Source organism: Gossypium raimondii, chromosome 6 (assembly GCF_025698545.1).
Source record: "Gossypium raimondii isolate GPD5lz chromosome 6, ASM2569854v1, whole genome shotgun sequence".
Classification (NCBI taxonomy): Eukaryota; Viridiplantae; Streptophyta; class Magnoliopsida; order Malvales; family Malvaceae; genus Gossypium; species Gossypium raimondii.
In genome coordinates, this window is record NC_068570.1 from 36,348,616 (window position 1) to 36,360,385 (window position 11,770).

Here is an 11,770-nt window from a genome sequence, read left to right on the forward strand (position 1 = left end):
AAAAGGGGGAGGGGTTTGAATGGTATTTAGGAGAAGTTCAAAGGCTGATTTGCAAGTGTAAAAATCAGCTAAAATATGTTGATTGGGTCAGCTAATTTGGATGGTTTGGGCTGCCATTTTCTTAACCGATCAGTCCTCTTCACTTAGCACATTTGGGCTCCTTTCTCTTTATCAGGCTATAATTAAATTTTAACCCAATTTGTGTTGAATCAAAAATTATTATTAAATGTGTTCAAGGAATATAATTTGGGTCATCTATGACTGGAAAGTAATCAACCATACTCTTGGGTCAATTGATACGAAAAGTGCTTCAATGGTCCAATTTTATCAAGGTGACTGGTGAGTCAATTTTTCACCATTTGTGTAAAATTGTCGGAAATAGATCAAATTTTGTATATTTATGATAAAAAATAATTAAAATTCAATATGATTCATAAATTGAGTGCTAATTAATTATTTTATAATTAAAGTATGAAATTCGACAAAAAATACTTAGAAACTGCATGAATTAGTGCTCAAAATGTGCTGAAAAAGTCTATATATTCATGCGTTTCCACATCTGCAGGAGCTAGGAACCTAAAATTGTATTCTCTAGTTCGCAACATATGCAAGAGTTGGGAACCTAAACTTGTATTCTCCAGTTTGCAACATATGCAGGAGTTGGGAACCTGAATCTGTATTCTCCAGTCCGCAACATATATAGGAACTGGGAACTTGAATATGTATTCTCCAGTCCGCAACATATGCAAGAGCTGAGAACCTGGGCAAAAACTCATAACCTCGTATACGATACTTTTACTAGTTTCATTGGGATTTAATCTCAAATCATACCATTTCGCAAGAATTCATTTCAATTAGATTCAATTCTAAATTTGTGTACTAGCTCATATCCAATTCAAACTTTCAATAAAACATGAATACATATTTAACATAGTTCAACAAAAAATTAAACTTAGTTATACTGTATGAGGTTACCTTGATCAATTAACAAATATACAAATCATTATGCAAAATAATTCTCTATCATAGCATAACACAACAAGATCAAATACGTGAGATTTTGGTTTACAACCATACTTGTAATCTCAAATAACAACATATCAAACTCAAGTTAATATACATCATATACACATCATTCAATCATATCACAACTTCGATTTGTCAATACTACTCATTTATTCACTATTGTCATTTAAATTTTTATTTTACAATTTAGCCCAATAGATGTCGTATTAATAAAATTACACTTGTATATATATAATTAATAGGTATAGACAGAAAAATTCAAACAAGATAATAGAATAAAATAAGTTCCATATGAACTTACGATAAAACAGTAATGCTTTAAATACCGGGACTATTTGACGCTTTTTTTCCATTTTGCTTAAGTAAACAACTTGATCTAAATAATATTTAAGATTCAAAATATCAATACCAATCTCATAATACTACTCAAATTCATTCTTATAATCTTTAAATTTCATTTTACAAAATTTCCTTAAACTTTTAAATTTTATTCAATTTTGTCCCTAAAATCAAACTTATCATAACTTTAAAATTTGGACTTCAAAATTTTTAAAAAAATCAAATAAATTCAATTACAGCCACCTATTATAAAAAATCATGGAAATTTCATTTCAATTTCAAGATATTAACAATTTAGTCCTTATGTTCAAAATTAACAAAATTACTTTATAAAATAGCCCTTAAACATTTCATAGCTTCCAAATCTACCATCTTCTATCAAGAACATCTAAGATTCATCAATAGCAATTTTAAAATCTTTAATAGTTACAAAAACAGAAATATAGGTTAGTCGGACTTAGTTGTAACGATCTCAAAAACATAAAAATGACAAGAAATGGGTTAAAATCGGCTTACCAAATTTGAAGAAAAAACTTAGCCGAAAGCTTAGTTACTCATCCATGGAGAATCGGTGGTGTAGGGAGGGAAATAAAGATGATAATGTCTTTCCCCTTTTTTAATGTTTTATAATTTTTACTTAACTATTTAATTTAATTTAACATTAAAATAACTTATAATATAAAGAATAATAAGCATTCACCAACCAAACACATTCAAAAGGTGGTAAATTTTCCCTTTATACCTTAAACAAACATTAATTATGCATTTTAGCTAATAAAAATCAATAGCGATTAATTTTTACATCTTTTACAATTTAGTCCTTTTCCTTAATTAACTATCCAAACGTTAAAATTTCTAGACCAAAATTAAATACACCTATATAAAAGATCTGTAAATATTTAATAAAAATATTTACGACTCGATTCTGTAAATGAGGTCCCGATACCTTATTTTCCAAAACCACTTGACTTTAAGGGCAATCCATTTGTACTTAACTAATTATCCAATTAAATAAAATTATCAAATAAAAATTCACTATATCATAATACTTAACTCATAAATATTAAATAATAATATTTACAGACTCACTCGTTAGAATTGTGATTCGAAATCATTTATTCTAACAAAGACCGAAAAAAGCAATTCATTACAGTGCACGCCAATGGAGCTAGCGTTGGAATGTTATGCTTATAGAGGAAATCAAGTGGCGTGTCAAAGTCTGCGCATAATTCATTTGAGTAGAAATTCAATGTGTTTATAGCTAAAGTCTGTGCCTAAATAAATATATGTAGTATTTCAATATGTACACAATAGACTAAGAGAGAGAGTAGGAAAGTCTGACATTTCATTGAATTGAAATGATAACCACACATTGTATTTTTACAAGAAACTCTATAGTAACCATAGATTGTAGTGTGAACATAAGTGAAATGTAAATGAATGACAATAAGAGATTTAGTTACACCCAGAGGAATTTACATCAATGAATAAGAAAGAAAAAATTCAAGTTAGAGTAAGAAGGACATAACACCCGAGATTCAGATTCAGTAGATCGGGTCGAGTCGAGGGTGTTACAATTAAAAGTAACATATTTTAGCCCAATTATTAATGTGTTTTTGAAAGATTATGTGACATTAATTGTGAATTATATACTCCTACAATACGTTTGGTTCACTATAATAGGATAGGGTTGTAATGGAATAAGATTGTAATAGGACTGTAATCAAATAAGAGTGTAATAGGACTGTAATGGAATGGAATAAGACCCAAAATATTACATAGTTTGGTTGAATAGAATAATGATAATGAATAGATCATAAATGACAACTTTACCCTTAATAATAAAAAATATTTTATTTATATATTAATATATAGTAAAAGTATTTAAATAAATATATTTTAAATTAAAGTAAATAGTTGCTAGTAAAAATATCATATTAGCAAACCACCGTTCACCATTTTTCCATAAAACCATTGTTCACCACCACTTATTGCCACACCAACCACCATGGGCCGTTGTCATTCAGTGGCCTTTCCTTATCAAAATATCATATTTGGATGAATTCAACATCCTCTTTTCGATCCTTTTGTTGGATTTTTTTTTCTAAATCAACCCTTAACACTGTAGATCTACAAAATATTTTTGAAGCTACCACTCACATTCCGCCATCTTTCATCGCTCTGACAACTACAATTTTTTGACATTTTATTCTCCCTTTTTCTCTTTTCGTCCCTCCTTAAGCTAGAAGCCCTAAAAAAAGTTTCTAAAATCAAACCCAGAAATAATTAAAGAAAAACACAATAAGCTTCAAGACCTTTTTTTTTTCTGTTTCAAATTTATTTTTTGTTTAGTTTTGGGTAGCATGTTGAATTAGAGAACCAAAAGTCTCTCTCCTCTTTCTCTCTCATTTCTTTGTTTCAGATTTATTTAGTTGTGTTCCATGTTGAATCTCTCTTTTTATTTTTCTGCTTCAATTAAGGAATCAAAATTCTCTCATCTTTTTGGTTTATATTTTAGATTTATTTGTGATGTTTTGGATAACATGTTGAATAATGGTGAAATGCAGGAGTATCACATACCATAACAGTTGATGGGAAAATATTTCTATTAAATAAAACCTATTGAAAGAAGAAAAAATCCAAAGAAGAGATTGCAATGCTTTGTAAATGATAATGAAATTAGAATGAGATGCTACTAGATGATAGTAGAAGACAAAAATTAAACAAATTAAAGGGGGTAATATTGGAAGAATAATTTTTTTACCCATTCTATCATGGCCTGAATAGCCATTCTTTGGGTGGGCACTGAATGGCTATACCGACCTTGTTTGTAATAAGTATGTAAGTGACAAAAGTCGTAATAAACAAAACAATGAACCAAACTATGGAAAAATAATGGGCCCAATGAATAAGGGTGGAATGCATAGTCATTCCATTCAACCAAACATCACGCTAATCTTTTATATTCACGTTTTGATGATTAATAGGATGCCTGGGAGCAATAGGAGTGAAAATGGGTAGAAATTAGAATTTTGGAGCATTCAGGAAGCTGTGCACATGTAACTAATTTTCACACAGGCAATCCACATGGCCATGTGGATTCACTTGGCTATGTGTCTAGGGTGTATCGATCTCTGGAACTGTATGGACTGAAGTTTACGAGTTACGATTTTTAGTTTTTTAGCACTTTAAGAGGATATAAATAGAGAAATAAGAGGAGAAGAAGGCAACCACCAAGGTAGAGCATGAAATTACCTTGGGAACACCATTAGAGCCAATTTCCAAGCAATTTTCCACCAAGATTCAAGAGTCCAAGTTGATTTTCAGGGGAGTTACATGAATTTCTTTTATTCTAATGGTTATATTGTATTTTTGGTGTTTACTCTTGCCATTATGAACTAATTCTCTTAATATCTAGGGGAGATGATGTTGGAAAAAATCTGATTCGAAAACGATTTTCTTGCATAGTCGAAAAATAAAATTTTAAAAACCGAGTCGGTTTGTGATATTTATAACAATAAACCCTTTACCAAAATCGTACCTGTGTTTTCAGCTAGACAAATCCTTTTCGTTCTCAGCTTTCAACTGGACGACCTTTTCTACTATTCTCGTACCATGAACTACTTTGAGGGTAGGCTCGAAGATATTCTAATCAAATACAGAACCAACAATTCTTTACTTTACTTTCAGTGGGAGAGAAAATCTCTTTTTAATAGAAATCGATAGAATTGTTATTCCGGAAAATGTAATTTATACTTAGAAAATAAATTTTCACTACTTTCGAGTTGAATAACAATATCTCAAAGTCGTGTATTTAGCCATACCGGTTTCATCTATTTATAGGGAGAAAAGGTGAAACCTTTGTTGAATTGTGGTAGAGCAATTGGAACATATACCACACATCCAAAAATTCTAAGATGAGAAATATTTGACTCCTAACCAAAAATCTATTTTATTGGAGAGTATTTATATTTTATTGGCTTGATGTGTACAAGTGTTGTAGCACATAAATCAACATACTATCATATTGAAATATGAAGCTTCGTTCTCATAATTAATGATTTAGATATTAACTAGAGGCATTCAATCAATAATTTCCCTAAACCATTTCCAGTGCAAATAACAGGCTTTACAAAAGTTTTTTCAAACTCATATACAACAATCAATAAAAGTCTGAGATATAAACTCATCAGCATTAGCAAGACAAATTGTCTTAATTGCATAATCTAAAATTAATTATATGAACAATCAATCTCGCAAACGACATGTTGCAAGCTGATAACACATATGTGATTATTTTGTAGATGCATCTACTAAAATCATATAATATCAAAATCATACACATGTTGGATGAATGAGCCCATATTCATTTAAAAATGCAAGACATTAAATCTCAATTTTAGCTACTGAGTTTCTAATAATCAATTTTCATTGAGAACAAGCAACACATAATAATTCTTTAAATTAAAGAATCTTACGGTTCTTTAATGAATATCCACATGAATTCTCAATTAATTTTTGCATCATATATGATTCAGGATGGTCTAATTGGTCACACCAAGTAGTAAATGTATTAGTACCAATAAACTTTTTGTTTACTTTAACATATTTTTCAATTGTAATAATGTTTATATAAATTGTAACATTTACTTTTAGAAATGTCTAAATCAATGTGAAGTCCATAATGCCATTAACTCTACAAAAGAAATATAATGTCCAAACAAATATACAATATTCGCTTTAGGAATATGTCAAAATCTTCAAATGTTCAAATTGACTTTAATGATCAAAAGTGATTATAAATTTATTATATTTATTGCGACATTCTCTCAAGAAATGTACAAAAATAATTTTGATAATAATATATCATATTTCTTACCAATAAGACATATAGATATCATCCGCTTCAAGTAACGATTAATTAGTATAAACCATTGATAATTTTATTCTAAGAATAAACATTTATCAACATTTTGAATCATTAATCTTCTTCTTATCTATTTGTCAATACAGAGATTCCATTGTCGCAATTGTTATGTATTGCTACATTCGCTTTAAGGACTAGAGCAAAACTAATGGGATGATTAATTAGTTATTTAGCCATAAGAAAACATGAGATAAATTCAAAATACTTTTAAAACTCTTTTCAAAAGAGTTTTGCATTATCAATTAACTAGAATGAATAGGAATAAAGAATCACATATAAATCATCATACTTAGTTTAATAATTTCTAAAAAACTAGTATTGATGACAATTATTAAAACAAAGATAGCTTTTCATTCTTCAATAAAATCATATAAATTCTTATCAAATTATCTCGCATTATCATTGACTCGGGATTGTCTAATCGGTCATACTAACACTATGAATTTTTTCACTATTTCATATGTCAATCATATAAGTGTAATGTATTCCTTCAACATATATCTTCTTGATCTGAAAAATAATATCTCATGTTATTTTTATCTATGGTTTTAATGTAAAACACATAAAGATTTCCTTCAACATATATCTTCTTGATCTAAAAATAATATTATGTTTTACAAAATTTTGCATCACAAAGAGGCAAAATATTGGCTCTTAAAGTGCTTTTACAGTTTGATGCAATATTAACACTTTAGGAGCATGTAATTATTTTAAATAATATACACTTCTACACTTCTTTTCAACATGAATGATACAAATTTCTTATCTTCAAAAACTTTATTTATTCATATAAAATAAAATGGATATGTATAAATAAAAATATATTAAAACATAACAAATAATAAATTCATGTTACTAATAAGTCACCGTGGTCGATAGCATTTTGTATATACCATAACACAACAAAATACAAAATATTATAAGGTCAAATTAAAGTAACTTTACAACTATAAATGTTTAAACATAAACATTTTCTAACCTCCACCTTCTATGACATAATTTCATTTCAAATTTTACAATAGATAAGAACAATCATGAAACTATCTAGATAGGGTGAATATCCCAAAGTTCATAATAAGTAAGTACTTTTACTACCATTCTCGCAACAATCATATATCTTAATCAAAATTAAAATTAAGCCAATCAGTTCTATTAAATATGAACCAATAAAAAGTAAAACATTTATCTCCACATAAAAATCTCAATAACTAAATGCGTAAAGAGTTTTATAAATTCATAGAGATACGAATAGAGAATTATATAAATTGAACTTCTTAATAGAAATCAAATTAAATTTAAAAAGAAGTTGATTAGACTGACTTAGGTTACTGTTATAATAAACGTCAGTAATGGCAATAGAACGATCGCAAAGCAATAAGAAAAGGAAAAAAAATAAAACACATAGATTTTATGTGGAAACCCTTTCGGGAAAAATATCACGGGTAAAGGAGGAGAAATTCACTACTATTGAAAACTCGATGATGAGGAGTTTCGACTACATCTATTTAAAGGTTGAAAAAAAAACCCTATTCTAATAAATGTCAAATAGAAGAAGTGTAGTTCTATACGGATTATACTTGTGCAGCATGGCCCGTACCGCTGGGGCCGGTCACAACCCCAGTCCAATTTTTTGCCACTGTATTTTATTTCTTTAGCAAGTGATGGGTTCGGATCACACATACTCTAAACATCCTTTGTAATGAAGAGGAAGAGATCATCCCCAAGCAAATATCAAGTAGCCATTGATTCTAATTATTTTTAAACCAAACTAAGAACATATTACTTTTGAATAAAATTGTGCTGATAACGTATTATAAAACTAAAAGAAGAATACAAAGATTAAGAGAGAAATAAAGAAAAAGAAATTAAAGGATGATTCAACTTTCACTTGGAATACCATAAGCTTATACATGCCCTCTATTTATAGGGCTTCAAGTACCATAAGTTACAAAGCATTAAAGGCCAATATTAAGGTACCTATCAATGATTTAGGGGTTACAAGATAATGAATTTAGGGGTTATGAACATTCATTCTTTAGGGGTTACAATAGAATAAATTTGAGGAGGCTATGGACATCCATTTGTCAATGAATTTACAACCAGGTATCTTTTCTTAAAAGCAACTTTCTAACTACATCATGGCTTAATCATCTTTTGATTAATCATACTAACATATAATATCTTTTCTTTAGTTGGAATGATAATTTTAAGAAAAATCCACTTTAAAATTTTAACAAAATTATTAACTACATTAATTATTTATTATTTAAACTAATTGATTATATTATAAAATACATTAAAATTTAATTCAAATTAAATTACAAACAACTAAATCCCAAACTTAAGAATGAAACTCACAAATTGATATTATATCTTTCTTTCTCTACTTCTCTCTTTCCTCCCATCTCTCTCTATACCTCCACCCAAGTAATTGAATAAATTAATAAATAATGCCAAGTGTCAATAGATGAAATAAGGACTTTTATAATACCTAAGTTTTTATAGAGGGTGAAGTATAAAATAGTGATTAAATTATTAATTTCGTTTTATTTTAGTTATTTAATTATTATTTTTTGAAATTAAATATTTTAACCATTCTCTCATTAGTTATTGTTGAATGAATGACCGAAAGTTGACATGAAATTTTTTATTAATTTAACAATAAATTTAACCCTATAATATTTACACATTCTATAAATTTGATCCTAAATATAATAAATTTAATAAATTTAAGTTCAATTTTTACAAAATGACAATTTTGTATTTTTAAAATTGTGGTTCAATCAATATTCATTATATAAAAGTAATAGCAATACTAGAATAAGAAATGAACAGTAAAAAATAACCCATAAAGAGAACTCGCTCTTTCAATTGGATTAAGGATGCAATAATCTGGATTTTTTAATTTTATTTTATAACCGAAATCCTCAACCTTGCAAAGTACAAATAGGACGCTGAAAAGCCACAGTTATATAACACAATGTCAAGCAGCAGAATATTTAAGCACCAAGTTATAACTTGTCTCAGCCCTGGGATCTTGGTAGAGTTCCGGCATTCATGAAGTTTTGTCATTCAACAATCTCGGCTAGGACATACGGGGGATGATTATGCAGTTGAAAACTCAACGTGGGGAGAACAAGAACTGCTTGAATTGATTTTAGACTAGAATAAAACACTTATTCTAGTATTGCTATTACTTTTATATAAAGAATATTGATTTAACCACATTTTAAAAAAATAAAAAATATAATAATTAAATTAGAAAAAAATAGTCTGAGTATAATAAAAAGACCAAACTCTGAATTTCACACTCTTTCTATCTCTCTCTCCGTGAGTATAATAAAAATTTATCAGTTCTCTTTCCCGTCCCTTCTCCTGTCTCCCAATACTAGGAGTCAAATGGAATTATGGAATAAGAACTTCTACAGTACCTGACATGTATTTAGTTTTTATAAATGTTATACATTTACTATATTTTATTATGTAAAAAAAATGAAAAATCTCAAAAAGGATAGTTACAAAAGGGCCCCTCTAGTTTATTGAATACAACAATTTGATCGTAAATTACTAAAGCTTGCAATTTGGCACCTGCACCCCTACAAGTTGTACACTCACATCACAACCGGCCTACCACCGCCAGCACCTCCCATCATCCAGCATCCTAGCTCTGCCTCCTCCATAAAACAGAAAAAGAAAACACTCTTCCTCACTTCCCCTGGTTATTCTCCCATTCTCGAGCACCATCATCCCCTCGCCATCCTCCATAACTGATCCCGCCTTTACCATAACCATTTACAACCTCACACCTCCAACTCACTACACCTCCCTCAACACCGCCGCTCTCCCACTCTTTCAGGCACCCACTCCAGCCTCACTCGGCACTTTCCCCTCCATTCAACCTTTCACAAAGACTCTCCCAACCACCATTACAATCTCCTTCACCATCTCCTATCAAAATTACCCCTCACCAGCGAGCTCACCTCGCCATCTCCCATAACTCATCACTATCACCCATGAAATCAACCATTAGCCATCAACAATAAAGCTTCACTGAACAATCTGACCACCATTGTAGAAAGCCAAAACCCTAGTCCCTCACTACCTCCACCATCTCTCACGGTTCCCTCACCACCGTTATCCCATTTCTACCGTCGCACCAGTAAAAAGTCAACCCTCACCAATTCAGAACCGGAACTCAGGAATCAAGAAGAACCTGCGAAAATGAAGAAATAAATCAAAGGCGAAAATCAAAGGAAAATAGTAAAAAATCAAATAAAAAGAAAGAGAACCAACCCATTAGTTTCGGCATTCTCAAGTTCTTAAGCAGCGGAGCTCCGTTCGAAAATCCGAACAGTGTGCGTGTCGAGGAAAACATACTGAAAAATCGCGGTGATCCGACAATGCCCGGCGGAGATCGGGGCCGAGGAAAGTCCGAATCTCGATTTAGGCATTCGTGGATTTCCGAGGTGTTTCATGGAAATCCAAAAAGTGAAAAGGATAGAGGAAAAAGAGAACTTCATTTTGGTTGCCCCTGACCGGAGTTCGACAGCGGTGAGGCGGCGGTGTAAGGTGCGGCGGTTAGGGTTGAGAAAGAGAGAGAAGAAAAAGAACAGAAGAGAGAGAGAGAGAGAGAGAGAGAAAGCATTAACTGAAAAAAGGACGCGTGAAAAAAAATAGAGGAAAAAAGGCAAAAGAAAAGAAAAACGTGAAAAATGGGAAAGGGAGCACGAGAAATAATTGAATTCTTTTAAGTTTTTGGGTAAATTGTAATTGTAGTAGCTTTGAGTTTCTTTTGTTTAAGTTCTTACAGGTGTTTATTCAAGTCAAACGGGTTCGACAGCATGCAGCCAATAGTTCGATGCATATTTCTCACGATCTCAATATTTTGGATATAATTATAAATTTCTTCATAAATTTAACCGTCTTTCATAATTTCATATATAATTAATATTTTAATAATTTCACTGCTATATTTCATGCTTTATTTATATAGATCAAATATATCAAATATCACCTCATGTGATTGCACTAAAGTGTTCACTATACCAGATGTAATATAAGTTCGAGTTGCGCTAATTGTATTTGTTGTTTAAATTTTGTCATGTTATTGCAATTCATCAAAAAAACATGTAAAAAAAAAGTTTAATAGTTAAATATATATTAATATATTTTAGATTTTAGATTATTTTTTAAATATCTTAATAAATTTAACGGTTTTGATATAACTTAATTGAATGATATTAGTAAAAATATTGTAGCAGTTAATTTCATCCTCCTCATTATTGCTTTCAACTTGCCAAATGGACATTGCACACTTTTTGTGTAAAACCTAACTCCTTTAACAATGTAGTTAGGGGTGAGTATTCGATTGAGTTGAGCCGAATCAAGCAAAAAAAATTTTGAGTTAGTGGAGTTGACAAATCCTATTTTAGCAATCGAATTCAATTTGAAATTTTTTCGAATCGAATCGAATCGAAT

The 11,770-nt window shown here is 30.0% G+C and overlaps 1 long non-coding RNA gene across 1 annotated transcript; it reads right to left on the reverse strand.

Moving 5' to 3' along the window:
- Positions 1–9,697: 9,697 nt before the first annotated feature.
- On the reverse strand, positions 9,698–10,947 carry LOC105774841 (uncharacterized). Its single transcript, XR_001127568.2, has 2 exons — positions 10,586–10,947; positions 9,698–10,505 (listed from the first exon to the last, which is right to left on the reverse strand). It is a non-coding gene; the product is annotated as an uncharacterized LOC105774841 (long non-coding RNA).
- Positions 10,948–11,770: the final 823 nt, after the last annotated feature.